At 32.2% G+C, this 22,149-nt stretch overlaps 1 pseudogene across 1 annotated transcript; it reads right to left on the bottom strand.

Moving 5' to 3' along the window:
* Positions 1–509: 509 nt before the first annotated feature.
* On the bottom strand, positions 510–21,942 carry LOC143537613 (chitin elicitor receptor kinase 1-like; annotated as a pseudogene). The gene is made up of 12 exons (XR_013136088.1): positions 21,879–21,942; positions 21,756–21,795; positions 20,910–21,130; positions 4,487–4,495; positions 3,544–3,656; positions 2,888–2,977; positions 1,941–2,034; positions 1,704–1,855; positions 1,528–1,610; positions 965–1,104; positions 766–864; positions 510–681 (listed from the first exon to the last, which is right to left on the bottom strand). The product of XR_013136088.1 is annotated as a chitin elicitor receptor kinase 1-like (transcript).
* Positions 21,943–22,149: the final 207 nt, after the last annotated feature.

Here is a 22,149-nt window from a genome sequence, read left to right as displayed (position 1 = left end):
TCTAGCAGGTTTGGATCCATACAATATCATACTATCATTATCTTGGGTTGGAATCGATTCTTCTTCTTGGTTTCGGTTAGAGAAAGAGAGAAATATGAAAGAGAGCTTAAGTGTGTGTTTTTTTTGGTGTATGGAGTTAGTGGAAATGAATGGATTAATGCATAAGTATGACTTATATACTATGGGTCATGGGCTCAAGCCCATGGTCTTTTCTTCCTTCCTTTTTAATCCAAGTTCATAACCCTTATCTATTTAACCCAACATTAGCCCGACTAATAATAACTAATATTTTTATTTTATTAACCGAAACGAGAAAACAAGATATTATAGACAAAAATATGGATATTGACATGAGATTTCTATTTTGAAAACATCCATCACAACTTCTAGTAGGATATTTACAAATTAATTTTGGGTTTTAATAAGTCTCTTTTAATTCTTTTAAGTTCTATATGATTCGCAAGTACGTTAAAAACAAGTCAAGAAGTAGAATCCTATGTAAAGTGGTTTATATGGATATTAACAAAGCCGCCATGCGTCCACTCCTTGGCCTCTAACCAAGACTTGTTCTTAACCATCTTTCGGGGATGACAAAAGAATCATCAACGCAACCACAATAGATCTCATGTGTGGCCTTCGTTGGGGATCATCATGTGTGCAAGCTTTTGCGAGTTGAGCCATCTGCAACAAGTTCTCAAATATTATTGTTTTGGGTCAATCGAAAACAAATTCATTATATTTATTTGTTGTACATAATAAATCTACCTTGTGCATTGAATCCATAGGGTAGTTATCCCCCATCCTAGGGTCAATCATTTTGACCAGGTTATCTTTTGGATTAGCATGGCTAAAAACTTCATTAAACTGAAAGTTATCAAAGATTGAACTCGTTAGTTAAATATAACATACTAACCATTAGCATCTAATGAAAAGAAAACATAACCAGTTAAAAAGCAAAACTTACCAATGCAACAAGTCCCTTTGGTTCACCAGTAGAGCCATTTTTTTCTAATTATGTCTCTTTTGGCTGAAATAAGTTCATAAAGTACGACTCCAAATGCATACACATCTACCTTTGGAGAAACATCCCCGTATTGTGCATACCTACACCCATTAATTAGATAACTTGATCAATCACATTAATCATTCCATGAATCCTAGAGGATGGTATGCCTCTCCAAAAATTGTGGAAAACGGTACAAGTTGAAACTCGTAAATTAAGTGTAAGTTGAAATAGGTTGGGTTGAACCATAAGCCGCAACCGACCTATTTGTCCATAATGTTTTGAAGTTCAATTATGTCTATGGTTAAAACTTAAATACTTTAGTTTTACAAGTATGAGGTAAACAATTATTCAAATTGGCCCGTTCATAAGCAAATGGGTCAAAAACGTTGTCACTATCGACCACAATCAATAACATTGATGCAGTGTTTATGAACCCATATACAATGGTTGTCATTAGGATATTTAGGTAAAAAAAAGCATGCTAGTTGACTAACTAAATATGTTTAAAGAAGAAGACTTACTCTGGTGACATATATCCAAATGTGCCCATAAGACGTGATCTGCTTCTAACATCTGTCAGCCTTGTTAAACCAAAATCTGCAACCTAATAGAAAACACATGGCATGATAAATCAAAACCACAATTTAGATAACACCATATAAACTAACAAAAACAATTCATTATAATGTATGCAAACCTTCCCATGGAAGTTCTTGTTGATCAATATATTTGCTGACTTAATATCGCAATGTATAAATACAGAGATTGTATATTCATGAATATACTCAAGACCCCTTGCTGAATCAAGGGCAATTTGGACCCGGGTAGACCATGGTAGTGGGTCTTTTTCTGAACATTAAAAGAGGCATAACTCATTAGTTTGTTGAAATTAAAAAGTATTACAAATGAGTTTTTGTTTACTTGTTAAATTGACCTGGTTCATGTAAATGTTGACTCAAGTTTCCATTTTCAATGTACTCATAGACCAAGAAATGGAAGTCCTTGACACAATAACCTATTAAGGGCACCTGAATCACATATGACCAATAGTGAGACTTCATATATCATTTGGAATTAAAAGCTTTCAGTGATGAGCCCATTCATCAAGCATTGTAAAAAAATATAGTTCTCATCATAATGTACCTCGTGTTAGTTGATACCATAAGTTACGGATGACAAATCTTACAAGATAATGTACTATTACTGGTTTTCATAATAGGTAGTGTGCATCGGAATGGTACATTGTGTCCATCTTCTCTCTAATTCGTTAACAAATATTATAGACTTGAAATCTATGAATTAAGAATCTCTCTCAAAACTATAATGTAAACTAGTAAACAAGGAAGTTTAGCCTCTCACACACCAACTATAACCAATTGCAAATGCTACACGCCTACCTAAGGGGTAACAAAATCTACTATGAGACACATTGATTGTAGATACATAGGTGTTGATACACACAAAAAAGGCTATCTGTCATAACTTTGAGTAAGCAAAGTTTTTGAATAAATATCGGTTTTAATTAATGTTTTTCACTAAATTCACCTTTTATAGAAATATAAGTGTTTTGTCATGACTAAGCATGCGCAAAAATGAAAATGGTGATAAGAGACGTGAAACATTGAATCAGTCACATTGAAGATGCATTTCTATATGCATTAATTGTGACTTAAGTGCTGATACACAAAAAAACGCCATAGAATACATATGCAATACATTAACTACTCCTAACATTGTCAAAGATATGCACACTAGTACTAGAGGATTCGAACCCCTCACCCATAGATTAGTATAATGTTCACCATTTATTATTTGAGTGTCCCTTTTGGGAACTTTTAACACCACATATCAAATTATAAGTTCAAATTTAACACCACTTACCAGGTTTAGGTGATGAACATTTGATAAAACCTTTAGTTCGGTTATAAACTCTTTTGATGCTTGCTTATCCATCTTCTTGATAGCAGCTTTCTAAACAAGCTTAAACAAATTAGAAAAACAAGGCAACTGACACATACATAAAAACACATTATACTAGACACCTTAGATGCAGTCTATGAGATAACAAAACGTTATTAGATTAAATATGATGCCAAAGATGAAATGTAAAACCATATTCCAAAGATATAAACTAATTATGTTAATAATAACCTAATTACTCCCTTCTACATTTAAAGTGTCCATATTTCCTTTTTATTTGTCCCATTACAAATGTCCACTTTCAAAATTTATTAGTCAATTTCCAAGTTTACCCTTAAACACACACAACTAACATTAATAAGCAATAATGATGGACTCAATTTCCAAGGGTATTATTGTCATTTGGTAAACAAAGAAAACAATAATTTAATTTATCTTAAACTTTGTGTTTTTCAAACTAAGACACTTTGACCGGGACGGAGGGAGTATAAAACTTAATGTGGATTACTTGAACTTTCACCCCAAGATCATGGTGAGCACAGTAACTTTTTATTTAGATTTATTATGTGTCACATAACTGAAACAACATAATAGAATATAAAGTCATAGTTCCAGACCTTGCCTCTGAGCTCTACATAGTAAACAGCACCAAAACCACCCTGACCAATCTCATTTCCAAGACTGAAGTCATTTGTAGCTTTTGAGAGCTCTTCATATGAAAACTCCAACACTACTTTGTCTAGTATATCTGTAATCCCAGCAGCAAGTGCACAACTAGACTTTGAACCTGTATTTGAAGAACCATTGGGAGCTAAAATTGGCAAAGAAGACAAGTTAGTGCATGATTATGAACAAAGATGTATCACATGTGTAAGATATCTGCTTTAACATCACCTTACTAAATGATAATATGAGTCTACTTATTCGAATATATGAAAAGTGATAGTGGGCTAAATTTGATGAACAACTTAATTTCTTATGCCAGACAATCAAAAACAGATATTCCAAAATTGTATTATTCGGAGCAGAAATGGAAATAAACTACAACTTTTACCATGAAAGAACAAGAATGTTCCGTTTATCATGGTATACCATGTTTCAGTATACCCCAGTAGATCATGATTCAGCCACCCATATCAAGAACAAAGAAAACATCAGGGAAGAAACAATATACAGAAACTTCAATTTTCAATTATGGTTCATATAATATTGAATGTTTACATCTAATCGGCATAAATACCGACATCGGATACGACGATTCACGAATTGTCACAACAATATTTTAAACGACACTTCCTAAATGATGTAGTATAATTAAAAGTTCTTAACTTCAAGGATTAACACATGTCTTAAATCCTTTACTGCTATATATTACATTCTTGACTCTAAATACAACTACTTAATAAATGCATAATTGGCTCATAACTTTATATAAACTTGTATTCCTGACCATATTTAAAGGGTATCTCTGTTGGATCTAGTTTATTGGTTCCACAAGTCCTTATACAGACTCAAGCAGGCACCCTGCACATGGTATAATTGGTTCGCCACTTACATCACCTCTAGCAGGTTGCACAAATTTGTCTATTATAACACTCTTTTCGTGTATGAATGGGGTGCTTACAGTTTATTCGTTACTTTATGTGGGTGACAAAATCCTCACCACCTCAAACTTTGTGCTTATTCAGATCATCATTGCAACACTCTCACGATAGTTTCCATGGCCAACATCGGTCTCTTTAGTCATCATTTTTGGGAATTACCCTTTCTCGAGACAAACATAGCCCATTTTTGTCTTAGTATGCTCGTGGCATAATTAATCGTGCAGGCCATGTTCAAATCCCCTTGGATTTATTGTCAACTCTAACGCACTGTTCTTGAGTTTTTTTAAAGGAGGGAAATGAAAGAAAAACTAAGAATAGTTAAAAAATGGGTGTTCTTGAGTTTTTTTTTAAAATGGAAAGGAAAGGAGTAGGAGGAGTTAGGAGGGATTAAATTAATGTATTTTTCCAATAAGTTATCCTCCCAAAAATGGGATGATTACTAAGGATAATAACATAGTTATCCTTTCCTTTTCTCTAATTTCCTTCCAACTCAAAAACACACCTACTTAAAAAAAATTTCTTTCCCTTTCTTATCCTTCCCTCTCCTTTCATTTTCTTTCCTTGGTTAAAAAACTCAAGAACAAAGCGTAAGTACTACGGATTGGCCTCCTTTTCAGGATGCTACTCTATACTGCAGGCTCGAAGGTGTGTTGCAGTACTTAACATTTAATATGCCTAATATATCTTATGTCATTTAACCAGATTTTCTTGGTTATGCACGCACCTCATGAACCCTTCAGGGTACTCTTGACTATCGTCTTTGAAGTTCCCCTTCTCAATCGAGCTCATTCCTTGACTAGTTAATCAGATGCAGATTGGGAGGGTGTCTTGGACCCAGGCGGTCAACATCGGGTTCCTGTATTTATGTTTGAAACAACTTAATTCAGTGGTCGTCATAGTAGTTAGCTAATTAAGGAACTTACTTCTCGAATTACGTGCTTAGTTGCGCAAAGCCATACTGTTTTACTACCATATTGTTTATGTAGTCTATCTGTTCGATAATCGCTTCAGCATCAATGCCAAGTATGTTGAGAATAGAATCCATTTTGTAGAGAAAAAAATTGTGTGGTGATGTACGACTATTGCATATTTGCATGTTCGTCATAATACGCAGACATATTCACCAAGGGTCTGCCACACTGGCTCTTTCAAATCCACTTTAAGTGTATTCTTTTCTCCCGCTCTAGCTTCGAGGGAGTATTAACAACATTATATTATTGTATATTATGTATGCTTATATGAGTTTTATGCCCAATCTATAGTTAGGCTCATTGTAATCTAACCCTATAAGAGGTATCTCTATTAGAATAACACCTAAAGAATTCCATACTATAAATACTTTAAAACAATACTCATCTGAAGACTAGTTCTTATAACTAAGAAAAGTTCTGTTGCGATTGGCCTTATGCGATCAACTCTAAACATAATCGATCCACAAATCAAAATATAATTAGAAACAAACAATTTTTCTACATAAGCATTGTAGGTAGTTGGTGTTGATCAATTCCTCATGGTGATAATGGAAGTATAAAATGATAAACCCATTAATCATATGCGTACATGTTATAGCATGGAGAGTAGCAACCGCATCGGAGAATGATGTAGACAACATAGTTGTCAGCTTGATCGAGTTCCCCTTTAGAATGTATAGTTAAGGATGGCGTTAGGGTTATTGAGAGGAACCCGGTTTAGGAGTATGGAGGCACATAAAATTGTATGTGTGTAAGATTAGGTTATGATGTTAATATTTATCTCTCATTATATACACCCAATGTGAAACCCTTTATTAGTTAATTAAAGGTAATATGACCCATCAACAATTATCAAACCAAAATATAATAAAATATAATTAATATTTTGATCTAATATTATATAAATGATAATGATGTCCATATGAATATATATATATATGTTATATTTATTCTTACATTCTCCCACTTGGCCGAATAATCATTTATTATAGGTATTAGATTAGTCTAATCAGAAGTTAGTAGTCATTTTAGCTTTAAACTCAAACTGGAGCAAATAAATACAGTTATTGAATTGAACATCATCTCAAGACTCCCATTAATAATACTATAGTCCTTATTTAAAAACCCAAGTAGTTATGATCAAATATTCTTGTAAGCCCGTCAAAAGTTTGATTTGTATAATAATTTGTCTATATATCATTATGCATGCAAAACATATTAAGAGCAATAAAAAATCAAAACTGACGAGAAAATTTAATAGTTAATCATTCAAGTACGATATGCAAGTGTACATGGTCATCAATAAACTCCTCATGACTATTAGCGCTTTCATAATACTTGTGGGTAATAGACCTTTAGTTATAGGATCCTTAAGCATATCATGAATGTATTTGATATGAAAATTTATATTCCTCAAATCGTTCATAAACGAATAATTAATTTCATATCAAAATTTAATACAACACCTCTCAAATTGTTATTGTTTGAGAAAACATGGTAGATGACTTTATCACAATAAGTCTTCAATATATTATTTATATGGAGTTTAATAAAACTTATGAGTCCACTAATAAATATTCAACAACATTTATTGACAACAGCGTTAGCGTTGTATTTAATCAACATATTATGTCGTTACGACTTAGGCTGTTGTTATCAGTTTATTATGACTTATCCATGAGATAGATTTGTCTACTGACATAAGAATATATCACAAAAATTACATTTTCTAATCTCTGAATATGACAAAATTTAGAGTAATCTACCGGTTTGAATTCTCACTTCTTCTTTTAAATTATAGCCATTCGTTTCTTTTAAAGATATTTTAATACTCTTTTAGATGCTCTACATTAATCTAGACATATCTAGTGTGTTTCAGTTTTGAGTAATATATGAATGAATATAAACTTAAACCTACATAAGGCTTCTACTTAATGAAGCACAAGGTAATAATTTCAACGATCCTATAATCCTCTAAATAGAGCAATATTATTTGTAAGATGTGTAAGGACCCATTTAAGGTAAAACTTATACAACAAATATAACATCCCTTTGGGTCTATCTCAAAATGTTATGATATCTATTACATAAGGGATGTCTCTGAGATCTATCATATCAAAGTATGTATGAACAATGCTTTGACTTATGTAACATATACTTGTTAGAAGAATGTCATCTATATAAGGACAAGTTTATTTTTAGTTGCTCCCACTCATCTTGAGATAGGTACATTAATTCACTTGGTATTTGATGAAAATAATTGTATAAAGTTTTCATCACATTTTGATGTTTGCATTAACCCATATATGGATTTTGTTGACTTACAGACTAAATGTTTATTGGCCTTCAGTTTATAATTTTTAGGTTTATTTATGAACATATAAATATGTAAGCCGGTTGAAAGTTTGTTTTAATGTTCATCTAATGTAATTGGAGTTAAATATGGTGTACAAGATGTGTAATTGGAGTTAAATATGGAGTATATTTTAATGACTCTCTTCCCCTGCATCTTGTACTTTTGTCAAGTTATTATAAGGACTTTTACTACTCCCACTGACCTTAGAAATCTTTAGGAAATTAGCATGCTTAGGGTCAATATTTAAAGACAAATAGATTCTAACAGAGAAACATGTTAATAATATAAGTTGTTCCAGTTTCTCTTGGTGAGGATTAGTTTAATAAGAAATTTTAATTTACCCACGTTTAAGCAACAATGAAACTTTTGTAAGAGTAGTAGTAAATTCTAAAGAGATAAGTTTTGACGGAATAGTGTTGTGATGGAGCAGTGTCTTGTACAATAGGTGTAATTGAAATAATATCAAGTTTTTACTCCCCCACCTCTTGCAAATCTTATAAGTTATGATTGAGACAGTTAAAGCTCCCATTGATCTTTAATATCTCTAGGAAAAATACAAGAGAAGTTTCAATGATGTACGTGACGTGGGAAACTGTTATATATATATATATATATATATATATATATATATATATATATATATCTTAGACTTGATTTGATGTTATTAATGTCCAGATGTCATAGTAAAATTAGGGGCATATTTAGAAGAAATCGTATTAAGTATATATGAATGGATCTCTTAAAGACTGTGGACCATAGAAGACAGATTAGATACAAGTAAATAGCCTTTTAAATGATAAAGAATTATGTTTGAATATTCCGTTTAAATAAGTTCCATGAATGTAAGTGAATGTAACAACCCCAATTTTAGAGCCAGAATTTTTTATTTATTATTATAATTATAGCAACAACGTATCAAACATGATTTAAGAAAACTATAAGATAGTTACAGAAAAGGCTCAACGAGTCTAACTCTTCAATGGTTTATTAAGCTTAACCCCAACATGCCAAATACCATAACAATCGAACCCAAATCAAAATAATACAAACTTACAAATCTAAACCACTACCGTTTAAGTTGACGAGTTATATCATAAATATATAGACGAACTCATGCTTTAGCCACCTAATAATCCTTAATATTCAAACTTAGTATTTATTACTACATGAAGCTTATTATGAAGACTAACATATTGCCACACCTATCTATTAAACTAAAACACATGTGCATAAACTAACCAAGTGTGAATAATTCAAAAATTAAAAACCAAATTCATTTTAAAACATCGGATTTATAAACTAATATTACTTTATCTTACCTTCTTTATTTTCTTCCTTTATCAATATATAACCTCTACAACATATAATTAATAAATTCCGTATATAAATAATGGAAAATAAAAACAAAAACTGAATCTCTAACTCCCTAAAAATCCTACGATTATTATCTTTTATCTTCAATGTCAAACCCTAGGAATCTACACAAATCTCCTGGAGAATAACAAAGATCAACTGTCTACAATATCATCCCAAAAACCATCGTATCTTCCATAATCTTCAGAATTCCAAGGTCAACCCCTAATCCATCAACCAACCAAATCCCATGCAAAGACTCTCAAGATTTCATCCATGGATTTTCTTCCTCTATAAATCATTCCCCGGTGATGCTAATATTCTTCACCCATTTACCCATCAAATTCCATATTTTCTCACTAAACTCCAGGCTTGTTAAAGGGGTAATCAGTCCCTTGAAGTTTCCCTGAAGATAACTTAATCAGCCTTGAAGGGGAGTAAAATGTTCATCATGTTTGATCAAGGTAGACACGTTAAATTAACCTTCAATTAATATTTAAACCTTGATTCTATGATCTCTGAAAAACCCTCTGTTTCCCAGCCATATCCACGCCTCAGTTACTGCTGTAATTTTCGATCAGGAACCCTCCATAATCAAGCCCTAAGCAGCTCTAGATCACACCTAAACGGTAAACCGAAATCCAAATAGTTCTTTGTTTTCGCACTTGAAACTAACCCACTGTTGTCATTCCTAAGATATTATTATGCCAACATGATCTCAGGTATCTGGAAATCTTAAAGTCATCCACTCGTGCGTATTATCAGCCCTAACTCAAAGGTACATAAAACAATACCGAAACTTCATATTTACAACATTAATTTTGAGTTTTACACACTAATTAGGCACGTGTGATACCCCATATGACCAATGCCTTAAAAACACTAATAATACAGTAACCAAACCTAGTTCACCCTACTTGTTTCAAGTCATGGCTGGAAACTCGATTGAATCGCAAATTTGACTAAAAACCGTTGAAAACGATTTCACAAAACAAAATAATTCAAAAACGGTATTTTTATCAAATAAATTGAAGAACTTAGTTTTTCCAGTAGAATTAGTTCCAAACCAAGTACTTTTACAAAAAGAATCACTCGAAAATCTTTTTCTATACACCCGTGCGATTTAAAATGAGTTTTAATGTCAATAAACGGATTAAATAGTTAGACACTGCCAAAAATTATAAAAATTTACAGAAACACTAAATATATTATTCTAAACACGGGGAAAATAGGTAATTAGGTTCAGGTCTTAATCTTGTTGTGTTTATAAAAATCACTCTAAATAAATCTAGAAATGACTAAAATAACCTTACAATAAAAAATTGACCAAATAATATAACTAATAATTTTTTAACACATATATACTGTATATTAACCATAAAAAGTTATTTTATATTTATTTGATACGTTTTATATATATTTACCAATTATAGGCTTTAAAAGTGACAAATTTACATAAAAAAATTATAAATTACAGAAAGTAAATATTTAAAATACATATGAATATATATATTTGGCATAATATACTGTATAAAAACGAAATATTATAATATATACCTTAAACTTAGGTATTTTTCATTTATTCACCATTTAAAATTTAAAAATAGGAATTTTAAGAATAAATGACAAAATAAACCAAACAATATAAAATAAATACATATTTTTATAGTAATATAAAACCACAAATAGTTAATATAGTCTTGTTATAATTATAACTTTCATTTTTACCAATTAAGCCTTTAAGAAGTGACATACAGTTAAAACCGACAAGCTAAAAATCATTAAAACAAACTATTAAAATTTGATTTCTGGAAAATTAAAAATTAAGATATGCATATATATTGAAACCTTAAAAGTAAACGTATTATTATTTGTAAAGTTCTAAATATTATAAAGACACAAATATAAGAGTAATAAATAACATATGAACAACAAAAGGTCTTTGGCATGTGGCCCGACACCAAGTTAGGATACAAACACATCTAGAGTAGATTCTTATATAAGTTATGTTGTAACACAATGATATAATATAGGGTCCTAATTTATCAAGCTTACAAGACACGCATTGTGATAAAGTCATTAAGAGGTGAGTTCATGTGATCCCCCTTTTCAACTATTTACTTAAAACTTTTTGGGGCATGGAATACATACTCCTAAATATTTTTATGAATTATTTTGGTGTATTATTAATCAAGACCGATTTAGCTTCCTTAAACAATACCCGACTTTTTAGCACAATCATTAACTCCGAAAGGAGCCACGGGATATATGGGTAGTACTATCTGGGAGACCCCCGCACACAGTGGGCCTACATAATGGGACGACCACCCGCTGAATGATAAAATGTATATCTTGTGACATATATCCGCGCCATTTGTAACTTATATTGGGCAGACATAAGTGTAATTTGACCCATAATAATAAAGGGTATGGGTAAGGGGTATTCATTTTAGATGTTCACGGGTCGTGGACACAGGTTTGATTATGAACTTGTTTAATATGCACCATATTTATTTGTGTCATGTGTCTTAAACTCATGTTCTCACCAACATATTGTTGACGTATTTTGAGTATGTATTTTCAGGTATAACTGAGGAGCGATGCACTTAGGCACGATGCAAAATGAAGTTACAACTAGAAATGAAGCTAGAAGAATAAATAGACTAGATTCATGAATAATTCGTTTCGTTGTAAACTTTATATTTTGTTTTCTGTTAGTTGTATTTGGGACCAAGACACTTAGTATTGTAATAATTTTATTATTTCCGCTGCGTTTGTTTGATACCGGTCGTCACAACTAACCCCCTAGTCGGGCTGTGACAGTGTAATATAACTTCTGGTGGACCCATACTTATTTCTTAAGCCAAGTAATGTTTATGGCATCTAACACATGATTTAAAATCACTAAAGATGTGATTATGAAAAATCAACCTCATCAAACATGTCAATATTACTCATTAAATTTGGTTTAATGGATGAATTTTATAGGTCTCATTTGTCTTTTGTTAAATTAGTATGTGCATATAACAAAAGTTGTGAAAGTATATAGTATCATCTAGTTTTATTCTATAAATGTTTCAATCCATATATTGATAACAAATACTATGAGAGTTTAAGGTAAGTGTGACTCTATGTATGCTATGCAAACCTCATAATTGTCATAATTTAGCTTAATTATTGATACTAAATTCTGATTAATCTCCATAATATTTAAGGTATCATAAAGCGTAATTAGAAGACTTGTTTTCATGGTTTCTAAAAACCTTAACATTTAAATTTGTCACTAACACTCATGTTAGTTATTTGTAGATTTCGGGTAAATATATAGAAGTAGACTCAACCAATCATGTGTTAATGGGATTATTAGGATTAACATACTTAAATATCATTAATATTATACAATTATCAATTTTAGCCAGTTGTTTTTTTTAATTATAGATAGTCTTTTTGCTTATGCCTAATCTAATGTCATATGTTTGCAATGAGACTTCTCCTTAGAGAACATAAATATGGAGGCAATACTTGTATTTTCTCTATGAACCTTAGAATTATCCTCCTTTAGGTTTTAGTGGTAATGAGTCGAATAACATCTTATTTTTCCAGTACCAAACATTTCTTTTCTTGTACATATGATGATGATTAACACACTCATTTTTCTTTGGTACTTATAAGTGTTATAGTTTATTCTTAAGGCACCAAATTGTACTATTGAAAATTTTAGTATGTACTGTACTAGAAAATTGTACATATTTCCATGTGCGTGCCCTTAATTTTATGGGTCATTATATTGTATATTATGATGTATTCACTAATGTTATTTAACCTTATAGTTAGAATTTTCAAGGAACGCTTGCATCTTAGGAGTTATTTTATAGATATAAGATTAGTTTTAGGAAAAACTAAATCCATAATAACTCTATTTGATAGCATGAGTTTATTGATTATCATAAGAGACATTATGTTTGACTCATCCCATTTTTCATGCTCTAGGTTTCTTCTTTATATAGAAGGAGCAACGAGATGGTCATGTCTTGAGGATAATCAAAAAAATGGAAAAGAGCTCAAAGTTAATGAAACACTTTATAAAGCAAAACTTATTTGGGTTTTGAGATTAAAGTGGATGATTTGAATAAGATAGTTATTTATAGAAGAAAATTATAGTGAGTATTATGGGATACTAAAATAATACATATTAAAATTTATGATCATTATTAACGAAGGATCATTAATGTGAGGATCGTTGTATTTTGTTGAAGATGTGATAATCCTATTATTAACATTAAACTAATAGACTATATTTAAAAGTTCTACTTAAACAAAAAATAAATCACCTTTGGGCAGAATTAAAATTTATTTAAGTATATGTGTGCAAAACAATTGTAACACATCACATTTTGGCAGAACTGAGACAATTATTTTGATTATGCACGTTAACTTTGCTGGATATAAATCTAACATGTCATGTTTGGGCAGAAATGAGACATTTAAATCATGTAAGAAAAATTAACAAAGCTTTGTATATATACTTGAATGAGGGGTAGATGTAACACATCACTTTTGGGCAGAAGTGATAGATCAAAATTCATTCAAGTAAAGATTTTATGTTTTGTAAAAGGTTTTTAAATTTTAAGTATTTACAAAACATTTAATTAATTAACGGTAACCTTTTTAATTTGGAAAGTTTGATTTCCGGTTTTTCTAGTGATGAATTATCGATCAAATTATGAGTTATCGGTCAACACTTGGGTTCTCAGTTTTTATTGGGTGTTCGTTTTTATAATAACTATTCAGTTTTTAATGAGATCTCGGTTTTAATGAGATTTCGATTTTGATAAAATCTCAGTTTGACCGAGATCTTGGTAAGCATTAAAATACAAAAATTATTTAAGATAATAATATTTTGGTTCAAATTGTTAGGGATTAATTTTATCTCCAAGATTTGTTTAATTTTGAAATTTATATTCTTAAGAATTATTCAAATTTCAAAAAATCTTGGAAGATTTGTTTATCCAATTATTTTAGGAAAAACACAAGCATAATCGGAATTTTAACCAAAATATGCATTGTTTTCAGAAAAAAACCCATGATGAACACGAAGAAGGTCACCGAAAACCATAAATTTTTAACATGTTTTTTTAATATGAAATCGGGTTCTAAAAGTTTTAGCCAGTTTATATATAATCGATTTCAATAAGTACAAGCATAATAATAAATCAAAATTAGGGTTTATCAAGACTTTAGATTCAAGTCTTCCTGTTTAAATCCAGATTTAATGGAAAACCATGAAGAACCGATTAAACAACATTGCTTTTGATACCACATGGTGACCAATTCCTTATAGTGATAATGGAAAACATGATAATATGATAAACCCATTAATCATATGCGTACATGTTATAGAATGGAGAGTAATAACCACATCGGAGAATGATGTTGACGACATAATTGTCAGCTTAATCGAGTTTTCCTTTAGGATGTATAGTTAAGGATGGTGTTATAGTTTTTGAGAGGAACCCGATTTAGGAGAGAGGAGGCACACAAATTGTATGTTTGTGAAATTAGGTTATGATGTTAATATTTATCTCTCTTTATATTGTTCCAAATGTGTTGTTCCGGACACGCAAACCGGCCCACGCCAAACCATCTCAGGCCCATCACGTGAGAGGTAAACAGCCTCACTCATCGGCAAGGCGATTGGCGCTTAGGATCGGTTTCGAACCCGCGACCTCTAGGTTATTGTTCCAAGTCTTACGCCCCTTAACCAACTAAGCTACACGGTGGGGACATCTCTCTTTATATAAACCTAAGGGGAAACCCTTTATAGTTAATTAAAGGTAATATGGCTCATCAACAATTACTAAACCAATATATAATAATGTATAATTAATATTTTAGTTTAATATTATATAAATAATGATGATGGATATATATATATATATATATATATATATATATATATAGTTGGTTGCCCTTTTTGCCGGGTTAAAGTTGGATTTATTAAATGAGATCACTATAAACCATAGGTGATAGTTATATTATTATATATATTAAATTAGGAATTATTATATATATTAAATTAGAAATGTCTTTACAGACAAAAAAAAACATTGCTTCTTGTAACTTATTGTTAATCATTCGTACATTTCGCTACTTATACCATATGTAGTCATAATGCCCCACCTTTGGGCATTATGTGTCATGTGGCGCACAGTTAGAGTTATGGTTTTTTTTTGTTGCAAAAATAGGATGTAGTCATAATGCCCCACCCATGGGCATTATGCGTCACATGGCGTCCAATCACTTATACAATTTTTTGTTTTTTTTAAATTTTATATTAAAAATAATCAGATAATAATATTTTATTAAATAAATATTACGTTAAAATAAAAACAAAAATGACTCGTCTCCATCGTCTTCAACCTTATTGTCGTCTTCATCATCGTATAAATCGTTGCCCTCGTTTTGGTTTTCACTTTCACCTGGAAAACGCGATTCATCCAAAGATGTTGGACAAAATCCCCCTTAAATGCGTTATGTATTTCTCTTGACCGCACGAAATACGCGTTTTCAAGTCTTTGCTCCATACTTGCTGGAGTTCGTGGTGGATCCGAATCCGGTATGAAAGTTGGACATATTGCTCTTCTCTCGTCTTCGATGATCATGTTATTCATTATAATACACGCATACATAACATTTTTCATTCTTACTAAAGACCATAGACGACAAGGATTTTTAACAAAATGTCAGTGTTGTTGAAGAACCCCAAAACATTTTTTCCAAAATACCAGTGTCATAAATAATATATATATATATCTTCTTCTCCAACCTCATATCCATTTTATACAAAAATACATATTTTTTCCAAAAAAAAACTACAAAAATGAATCCAAGAAACAACCCGAACCAGCCATTCCCTCCTTTCGGGCAATACCATGGTCTGCAAAACTAACCAAACCAACCGAGCGTAAAACATTCATTGGTTCCCGAACACCGGAAACCAATCGAACCTACATTAGCCGTATCATTTTTCCGACCCGAACTTAAACATGTACGCCAAATTTCTCAGCCCCCAAAACCCCATGCTGGTGATCAGGTCTAGCCAATCGGAGCCGAAGCTGGTGTCAGAGACTCAAACGACACGGGGCTCCGGTTCAACTCAAAAGGCATCTCGTAAAAACAAAAAGAATAAACCGGGGGAGCCGATGGTGCCACATGATCCATACTAGCAATGGACGGAGGATGAAGAACTAGCTCTCACAAAAGTTTGGACCGCCGTTTCGAAGGATTCCAACGTTGGTAAGTTTTTTAATATTAAGTATTTATATAACTTTATTTATTATTTGTTAAAAATTAATATTAATTGTAAAATAGTTTTAATTGTAGCTAAATTTCAAGCCACCGGGATATTTTGGAAGAAAATATTTGAAGCTTGCCTCAGGGTAACGGGCTAACAGGAAGAATACTAGGGTAAAGATGTGACATTCGTCAATTTCGGGTCCTATTTGTATTCGTTTATCGCGTAAACCGACCCGATTTATATTCCGAACATTTCAAATATATAAAATATTGGATTTTATGTTACCAAATCATTCCCACATGTTCAATTTGAAAAAACCCCTTTTACGGATTCGAAACGCCTTTAAAACGATCAAACTACATCGAAAACGAACTTCCGGGACGCAAAACGAACCACGATAGATGAGCTGGACCAACCCCACCCCTGAAGGCCGCCGCGCCGTGAGGCCACCAAAAGGCAGGGGGTCGCGCGTGGCGGCCTCATGTCTACAGCATATATTTTGTTTGTTATGGTTTGTGGTTTATATCACTTTACCCAATCCGAATTTTTTACCCTTTATACCTCTTGCTTATCCTCTCAACCTTATACTCTATTATCAAGACCCTTTACTTCATTCATCCTTGCTCTCACTTCATCCTTACTTCAAATTCTCTCTCAATTCTTAAGATTCAAGGGTTGTTCTTCATATTATTATTAGTTTGACATCTCAAGTCAAACTAACCATAGTCTTTCATTCTAACTTGTTCATCTAACCTACTAACACTTGATTATGGTGGTACAACATATATATAATATAATACCCCTTGATACCTTTGGTAGTTGTTTCTCCGACTCCGGTCGGTGAGGTTTCGGACCTTGTAAGGCAAGGCTTCATGGAGAACTTCGTGTTCTTGATATATATATATATATATATATATATATATATATATATATATATAACAAGGTTAAAATAAGAAGTAAAACTATCCTAAGAAGTGTAAGAAGTGGTTTTTACCCTTAAAAAAATAAAACACACCGAACTAACAAAATAAAACACACCGAACAAAAAACACACTAAAAATATCCACCATCAGATGATCAAATCCAATGCCCGATATTACTTCTCACACTTCTTACAAATAACTCACTTCTTATTCTAACCTCACCCTATATATATATATAATTATATAACTTGTTGATACATACTAACCATGCTTAACTTCTGCTCATTTTAGTTTATTTACAAGTTCCATGGTTATGAGTTTGAGGGTCTATGCTTCGGTTTAACCGTAAATAGCTCTAAACTGTAAACCGAACTTTTGCTTACTAGTTTTGTTAAAATAGTTGTTTAAACATGTTTAATGTTAGATTTGAGTTTTTAAAATCATTTTTACAAGTTCTTTGATATTGGGCATGTGGAAACCATCTATGAACTTATTGGGAGATGGAAACCGAACCAAAACCGAACTCTTGTTTTTTGTTTACTTTTTGGTTGTAAAACTTAAGTTTCTTCAATTACAAACTATTATACAAGTTCTTGGATATTGGGCATGTAGAAACCATCAATGAACTATTTTTGAGATGGAAACCGAACCAAACCGAACTAAACCGATTTTCACTCGCTTAAGACACACAAGTGTGTTTTTAGCTATCAAGACTTGTATATTTCTTTAAAAATGGTTTACAAACTGATTTTAATTATTTTCTTAAGTACTTGGAAATGTTGGATCCAACTTGCCTCTCATAACAAAGTTTGGACCGACAAAACCGAACACTCGCTTAACGTACGTTGATAGTTCTAAAAAAATAGATCGACATACTTGGTTAAGTCTTATTAAGTTTTATTGAGTTATCTCATAACATTCATTATTTTGGAAAAATTGACTTTGGGTTTTGACCAATTATCAAGACCCGAAACACTCGTTAAAACCCGTTTTAGTATCTTTATTCCAAAGGGACTTGCATTCTTGCATTTTTACCCACCTTATTACTCAACATTGGTTGGGTAAATATTAAGGTTAGATACTTTAACCCGGTTTCGAGCAAACTTACATTTTAAAGGGTTATTGTTATAAATTCGTAAATATTTACATTTTAAACCTTAAATTGTTGCATTTCTTATCATTTATTCTATTTAAAAACTTCCTAGACAACCTTTTAGATACAAGACTTCCTTTCACCTAAACCTTGCCCATTAAACCTTATCCTTTCGGTTACCCGTATTTTACCGACCAAGTTTATAACTTGAATGTGAGTATTTTCATACCCCGTTTTCCACCTTTCGTTTTGGGGGTGACATTTCATACTTATTCACTAAATGTTTTATACTTGAATCTTAAACCACAAACGTTATTGTATACTTTACTTGAATAATTGCTCGATTTGGTGTTCTATGATTCTACGCCCATGTGTTTATCGCTTTTGGTTGGTTGATCTATAAATCCTAGACTACTTGGCATCCCCTTGTAGCAGGGTGTCATTAAAGTAATTCAATTAACGATAACTATAAAATCCTAGACTATCTGGCATCCCCTTATAGCTAGGTGTCGCTAACGTAATTCTATTAGCGATATCTATTTATCCAAGTTATTGCTTTTATTTATTGTTTCATATACTAGTTTTGTGGCTTTTCCTTACTATATACTATATGCACAAACTTATGAATTGCTCACCAACCTTTGTGTTGATAAACTTTATTTTATGAAATGTTACAGGTTTGACTTTGGTTGACTCGAGAACTTGACGAAAAATGTTATCAAGACAATTAGGATATTAGAAAAACGAACAATCTATTTGTTTACTTGTATTTAATTTGTTTGTATGAACAAGATGTGTTGTTTATTGATTATGAAATAAATGAGTTGATTAAATATTGTCACTTCAATAGTTTTTTGTGTTTTGGGCAATCCGTTGCATCCCGACATGTTTCGCCGCCTTTGGTCGGGGTGTGACAAAAGAAGCGGTTCAAACCCATTTGGAAGGTCATGAATTCAGAATGCCAAAAATATGCGGGGATATACAACCAGCTGACTGGACATGGTTGGCGTAGTGGGAAAAATGATGCCGACATTCAATCTCGAGCGTTAAGCGACTTTCGAACTCATTGGCAAATGGAATGGTGACAAGGGAAACCGTTTAAGCATTTAAGTTCAAGGCTACTAAAAAGTCGAGGACCTCGTCGTCGACAAATCCGAGCTCACCCGCAACACCCTCCGATGCTCGTTACTTCAACCTCGTTCACGAACATGACACTGTTAATTTAGACGACGACATACAAAAGTTGGCTCGACCCCGCGGGAGAAGAAGAAAAAAGAATACGAAAAATGTGGAGGGTTCGTTGTCGTCACGAGCTAATGCGGGGTCAACGAAGAAGGTGAACATCTAAACGAGGTGTCGGTCGTTTTGAAACCCATACCGTGGAACGTAGAGCTACCCTCCGACAAACCAACCAAAACCACGAATGGCTTGCTGCTTTGTTTGAATTGCGGCAAATTGAACGAGACTACGACTTTCTCGTTGAAACCGGGTTAAACGAAGAGGCCGCGTTAATGGAAGAACGACGAGTTTGAAAATTGAGAGAATATTATGGATATTAGTTTTATGTTTTTTTGTGTTACGTATTTTTCTTGTATTATTTTTAATTTTTATCTATTTTTATGTATTTGTTTGTTTATTTTAATGGGTTATTTGTTTAATTTAATTATAAAAAGAAAATAATAAAAAAAGATGACGTAGTAAAGGATGGGCTACAACACCATTACATATCTAAAACAGAAAACCCACCATTTATTGTTGGGCGCCGTATGTCACAAGTCGTTTCATTTTATAGTTCCTTCGCTACACGTAACCTTGAGTGTATATTGAAATCATCTTCCTCATCTATTTTACCTTTTTGTATTAAATTTCAATGTTTCTTCACCATACTCAACAAATTTATACCTAATAACGGATCGAACATCAATTTCAATAATGCTCGATGTCAGCAACTTCATGAAACAAGTGAAATTTATATATCATGTAAACGTATAACACACTTTCAAGCATGATTAAAATCAAATTATTACCGAAAGAAAAAAAAAAGTGAACTAATTGGATGACTTGAGTTTTTAAAACCTCATATTCAATGAGTTGAAATTAGGGTAGATATAGATAAAAAAGAATATGTTAGGCAAATTATTTTAGAAAAAATAAGGGCAAAATGATCATCTTTTGTTAATTTTAATGAAATTGGTAAATATGTAATATATATAATTTAAGGAGAGAAAATATTTAATTGATATTAGGAGGGTGGGTAAATAAATAATAAATGATCTTAGCAATAGGATATATGTAAATACCCTATAATATTTTAGTCTAACAAAGTTAATATTTTAATTTAACAAAATGAATAAAACGTATTCCCAGGTCAACGTGAATGAAGAATGAGAAATACCTTGTGCGGGTACAAGTTGAACTTGTGCGTTCTTTAACAACTCTGAGCTGGTTTCAACGTTTTTCTTTCTATAAACTCCGTTATATAAGCATCTTGCAAGGAGCAACACCAAAGCTACTACTCCTACAGTTATTCCAACCAGTGTTTTGAAAACTGGTCCAAACCGGTTAAACCGGATTACGCCCAGTAGGCCGGTATTTTTGACCGGTTTGCTAGAACATCATACCGGCGGTTTTTGTCTAAAATACTGGTTTTTACCGGCAAACTGGTTTTAAGCCCAAGAAATTTTTGATATTTGCGACCTATATTATTTCAAAATTACTTTTAACCCAACAATTAACATTAAACCTGTAAACTTTAGGACTATTTTTTTTAAATTGAGTGTTTTCGCATTATTTTTTTTAATATGGATTAACTTTTGAATTATTTTTTGTTGTAGGAATCATTTAGTTTTGGGTTATTTTTTTATTGAAGTTACATTTTTAGAAAATTATAAGGTAAATTTTTCAACCGGTTAAACCTCCCGGTTCAACCGGTTGTATCATTTTTTAACCCAATCCGGTTCAAGTAAAATACCGGTTTTTAAAACATTGATTCCAACTATGGTCCCATTCGATAATTGTGGTTCTGTGAATGCAGATGCCAACATAATAACTAACATTTTATTTAAGCAGATATCATGGAGTAATTAAGGCCAGTTTGTACTAATGTAAAGGGAAGGCTGCAGGGTCACCTGAGCTGCAAAAGATGATAATAACGGGGAAAGTACTTGTTAATATTTTGCTAAGAGTTGTCGACAACAAATAACAATATGCCATTCAAGTGAAAGAGAGATACCAGGTTTTTAAGCCTAGTGGATGCTTAGCATATGCAATATCTGCCAATGAACAGAACATTAGAACACATCCACTTATAAGAGGATGCTAACACTAGAGAGGAAAACAAGCCTACGCAACTAACAATTGTTGAAATATAACTCAAACTTAACTATAAATGCTATCAACCAGGCGCCGATGAACCACATTGGTTTCGCTTGCTCTGCTAACTTCTAAGAGCATTCTCACCCAACCCCTTGTTTTATGTGAGTGATGTTTTTATAATTTAGAGAGTGATTAGGGATGGCAATGGGTCGGGTTTAGGTATTCCTAAACCCATACCCGGTTATGAAAGTCCATCCCAAACCTGTCGGGTTTTAATCGGGTAATTACCCGTCGGGTTTCCAATCGGGGTT

The sequence above is a fragment of the Bidens hawaiensis genome, unplaced genomic scaffold (genome assembly GCF_021521415.1).
Source record: "Bidens hawaiensis isolate Kalapana, Puna unplaced genomic scaffold, B.hawaiensis_p1.1 tig00011233_1, whole genome shotgun sequence".
Taxonomy (NCBI): domain Eukaryota; kingdom Viridiplantae; phylum Streptophyta; class Magnoliopsida; order Asterales; family Asteraceae; genus Bidens; species Bidens hawaiensis.
The sequence above is the reverse complement of the archived record's forward strand: the minus strand, read 5'-3'. Positions and strand labels throughout refer to the sequence as shown.